Below are 5,120 nucleotides of genomic sequence, written 5' to 3'. Positions count from 1 at the left end.
GAGAGGGGCTTTAAACCGGGCTGGGGGCGTGGCCTAGCGGGCGGTGGCAGTGCATCCCATTGGTGGTTGCCCGGCGGGGGCGTGGCCCCGCAGCCCTGCCCAGGCTCTGTTTTCCCGCCCAGGCGGTGTGAGGGCAGCGGCCGCCGAGACCCCCGCGGCCGGGATGCGGCGTTCACCGCCTCACGGCGGGGTGGCAGCGCCCGGGGAGAGCCCTGAGGGCGGCAGGAGGGGCTGGGCCTCGCCTGCCTCCCCCAGTGGCGGCCTGCTCCGGCCAGGCGGCCCCGGCTCCCCTTGCACTCGGGGGGGTGTGATGGGAGCCCCCTCCCTGGGGCTGCGAGGTGTTTGGGGAGCCTGAAGGCAGTGCTTGGCCTTGCTGGCCATAGGGGAGCACCCTCCTCCTCCCACAGGCACCCTGCCAGGGTGGGAGAGCCTGTCCTGAGCCAGCAGCGCTCCCCGCAGCGCTGCGTCGCCATCCGGATGTGCTGACGGAGAGGGGTGCGGTAACGCTGCACGGCATCGAGCGTCGACCGGAGCGGGACGCCCAACGCCATCGACACGCGTGACAGCGCCCGGCCGGCTGCCAACGCTCGTGTGGGCCACTGCACCTGTGAGTTGGGGCTGAGGGCCCCAGGGGGACAGGGGATGGGGCTGGCTTGCTTCCACCGAAGTCTCGGCTTGTGTTAAACTGAGGGGTCAGCCTGTCCAAACTGCCGGGCAGGAAAGAGATCTTTGGGGTACAGGATGCCACTTGGGGTCTCTGCTAGGAGAGGTCGTCAGCACCAGTGGGGCTTCAGTACAGGAAGTCTGATTTCCCTCTCCTAAAACAGCTGGCATCATCAGGAGCTCTGGGGGAGCAGAATATGGTCCCAACAAGGAGTTAAATCAGCCTTTTGCCTCTCTCTAGCGGGTCCTGAGCCCCTCCTAAGCAGCCAGAAAAAAAAGAGTAGGTGTTAGTAGATGAGACATTGCCAAGGCCTTTTCTAAGCTTCCATGGTTGCTGCTCCCATGCTTCCCCCTGTGTGAACATTCGTAAGGAGGAACCTTCCACAGTCCCGCTCAGACCCATCCCGTTGTTTACAATAAGGCGGCGGGGAAGCTTTTAAAGAAAATCTCTGGGTTTGTAGGCTTTTCTCTCATGAGGGGACTGTGCGGATTCAAACACACCGGGCCCACTTAGCGCTGAGACTGGACGGGGCTGGGAGCACGTGGGCAGCCGGTGCTGCACCGGACATTTCTCAGGTACAAGCTGCTGTGCCTTAACACAGCTCAGCTGGTTTTGGGGCTGTTGCTCTAAAAAGGCGAGTTTCCTGAAACACAGTCTGCTGCCCTGGTGTTAGCACCTGGAGTGGCAGCCTGGTCCTAAAGGTTCTGTGATCCCCTCGAGTTAAATCAAGGTCAAACGATAGACGGCCGGTTAAAATGTTTTACTTGCAGTAGAAATACTTGGAAAAGGGTAGTAAGTGATGTGGTCTCTTATAAATCTATCAGAATGAAAAGAAAGGAGAGAAAGAGAGTCAATGAAATCCAGTCCCCAGCCCTGGATCCAGTATTGTCTCAGGTCTGGTGATCGTACACTCACTAATTTTTTCTGTCGCCTTTTCAGTTCATCTTACCAGCTGATTTGCATACTAGATGAGGAGGGGCAGGTATTCCACCAACTCATGTCCATGAGAGACAAGGAGAAGGTGGAACGGGGGTTCTGCGTGTGCACTGAGGGGGAGTTGGGTTCACCAACCCTCTCGTCCAACGGAGTAGTGGTTGTGATCTCCCCGTCACCTTTATTTCTCTTCCCGTTGTTACAGATTTTTGCTGACTTCTTGCTTCTTGAGCGGTCATCCGGCTTCTGGGGCAGAAATGCTCACCTCTTACCGGTCCTGACCACCTCTTTGATGATCATGTTGTTGGCAAGGCCTGCATGGTGTCAGGTTTACACAGCAGAGCCACAAAGTACTGGGCTTACACCAGTGATCAGCGCTCCTTGGGCCTGATGAGAAATGTTTGGTTTCACTCAGTCCAGCTTTCCCCCTGTGAGGCTTATCTAAGGAGTTTGGGGATACAACCACAAGAGAGTGGGGATGTGCATCCTTTGACACACTCCCGCTTCCTTGGGTGGCATTCCTTAAACTAATCTTAGACTAAACTGAGACTAAGCTCCTTAGGCTAACATCCTTGAGGTTTTCTGTGTCAGTGAATGTTTGAGGCATTCCTTCCTTCAGTTCCTTACACCTGGCCAGGGAGTTACTCATTGACAAACTACAGCTGCTCCAGTGCTCCTGACTCTTGGCCTCTCTTGTGAGTTGCTAAAAAAAAATTCAGTGTTGCTGGGCCTGTTATTTTCCCAGCAGGAATTGTTGAAAGATAGTTACTAATTTCATCAGTAAGGACAGTTTGTGCCATTTCAGAAAAAAATGTATCTTGGAAGGTACTTAAGAAAACTCCTTGGAACTAGATGACTGATCAAGGACTGTCACAAACAGAACGACCAAGGTTGTATCATATAAGGAAGGAGAATTCAAAGGTTCAAACAAAGCTCAAGGAAAGTTCCTCTTCTAAAAGACTGCCAAAGATCCCAGGGAAGCCCCTCAGAGACCCAAGCCCCACACATAATGACTATGTAGATACGGTAATTAGTTCTGGGAAATTTAATACACATGTAACAAGTGATAGAAGCTTTGGCTGAGGCAGCGTACGGTGGACACGTTAGGTGGAACGATTCCCTCATGTCCCTGACTGAATAAAGTAACGCCTGCTCATTAACACAAAACCCAGCATTAAGGAGTTTTATTCCCCATCTTGGTGACAGAATCAGCAATTACCTGCTTGTCCCTCGAGTTCCAGAGGATAAAATGGGCTCTGATGACCAGTACAAACCCTAGCGCTGCTTTGGCGGCTCAGATACCCAAGACGTGAATGTGTTTTGGGGAAGAATCCACACTTTCCTGTTAGCCCACAGGCAGTCATGGGGCCAGCGTGACGATGGCTGCCAAGGCACCCCGCTAATTACCTCTGTGTAATGACAGGGAAGAAGCTGCCCTTGGCAGGGGAGATCTTCCGGGCGCTCCTGTGCTCTGAAACAGGATTAAGATGGAACGCTGAGGTTGTATTTGCAGTCCCCTGTGGAAAGAGGTCAAGGTGCCTCTCGGCGTGCGTGCCCGTGCTGTTTTCCAGCAGGCAGAGCACGTGGTCAGCTCTGGGGCCAGGGACCGGCCGCTGAACCTTCACCCTGGCGTGTCCAAGCACAACGGGGAGGGGAGAAGGGAAGAGGGAGGACTGAAACGTTGCCTCGCTGCAACCCGAGCATCCTCCTTCCCCGAGGAACACGTAAATCCTGGGAAACTGGAGCTGCGAACGTCCCACGGGACACAGAGGCCTGTCTCCGTAGAAAAGCTCTGTTACCTTTTCAGGGCATTACAGTGGGGCTTCCAGGATGCCTATTTCCCTGGTAGAAAAGCTAATTTTTTAATTCTGAGTGAAAGTCTCTCTTCTAGTGTATTTTATGCTGCCTTTTTGCCCAGCAGTTGGGCTACAAGCAGCCCGGCTGGCAGTGCTGAAGCTGTGCCAGGGCTCTTCCTCTTGGCCACCTCCAGCAAGTTGCCGCCACAGACAAAATCCTCCACAGCAGCACTTACTCCTGGCAGTGCCAACACACTGCTCCGGGCTAATCAAGGGCCAATTTCCACCACAATCAGGGGAAAAACACCCTTAAACCCAAGCTGCACCTTGTGCAGGTCCCACTGCAGGGGCAACAGGAGGCAAACCCTATCCCAGCTGTCCACCCAGCACCTCCTCGGGCAGTAATGAACAACCCTCCACTTCCTGACTGGGAATAAGATGAATTCTGGTTGCTGTAGTTGTTTTATTACTTCAGTTATTACAGATAAGCGGGAAACACCGCACAGAAGGCCAGAGCAAGGGCTGTCCTGATGCCGTTTACAACGTGACACTACCATGCATTTGCACCCGGTTTTGCCAGTAACGAGCGTGTTTTCTCCCAGCGCAGGGCACAACAGGTTTCCTCCTCTTTCTCAGAGAAAAAGCAAAGGGGAGAAGTTGGCCTCAAAGTGGCGGGGAGCTGTGCTGGGAGCACGTGGCAGGGACAGGGCTGTGCCAAGGGAAGGCAGCAGGTTCAGCGAGCAAAACCCTCAACCATGCAAGCACCAGCCCCGAGGGGAACCGGCCAAGTGTCCCCGCAGCCCTTCACAAACCTGCTCCGGGCGTCTCGGTCCCACATCGGGGCTGGGTCGCTGAGCAAAGAGGTACAAATTTGGCAGATTAGTGCAGCTAGAGATGTGTGCTAAGTTTTGAGTGGATTTTACTCCTGTTCCTCGAGTCCCAAGCAAACGCAGCAGTGTAGAGCAGAGGTAGGACAGTGGAGAAGGGAACAATTTCACATCACTGGAGAAGCGAAGGGGTTGATCTCTCGGAGGACAAAGGCCATGCTCTGACCCTCTCGGCCTTACATCCTACCAAGAACCCGCAGAGCAACTCCTTTAAATTAAGTCCTACTAGAAGAGAAGCATAAATTTTGCTGGAGAAGTTGCCCGCTTCCACATCAGCTTGTTTCAACACCCAGTTCCAGGAGTACAGACTAATTTCCCAGCCATCTTCCAGCTAAATTAAGACTCCGTTGGGAAGCAGAGCTGATGCCTGTGCAACCAACAGGGAAGTTGTGCCTCCAGCGACAGCTGAAACTTCATGTGTCATCTCAGATGTTGAGGAAGAGAGTGGAGTGTTTTGCGGGGCGGCCGCTCTGGAGACGCAGCAGACGGCTGCCTGCTAGTGAACAGTTCTTTCCTTCTGCCTCTGGTAATCTGGAAGGGAAAGAGAAGGCAGGGCTGAAAGAGCAGGAGAGGCACTCGCTGATGGCAAGGGGGAATTAGCCAAAATATTAAAGGAAAATTCTGTTTGCCCGCTTGGGTAGCAGCTGCCTTTACAACACCATACTCACACCCCAGCCAGTCTTTCCAGGTTATTTCAGGGCATTTAGAACAAAAGTTTGTTTCAAGTCCCCTCTTCCCCTGCTCCATATTTTTCTTCTTCACATAAGAGTTAGTTTCCATTTTATCAGGAATCCTGGTTTAGCTTGATGTAACCTCTATTTCCCCCCCCCCCCCCCCCCC

This window comes from Athene cunicularia (assembly GCF_003259725.1).
Source record: "Athene cunicularia isolate RWA chromosome 4 unlocalized genomic scaffold, athCun1 chr4_part3, whole genome shotgun sequence".
In the NCBI taxonomy this organism is placed as follows: domain Eukaryota; kingdom Metazoa; phylum Chordata; class Aves; order Strigiformes; family Strigidae; genus Athene; species Athene cunicularia.
The sequence above is the reverse complement of the archived record's forward strand: the minus strand, read 5'-3'. Positions refer to the sequence as shown.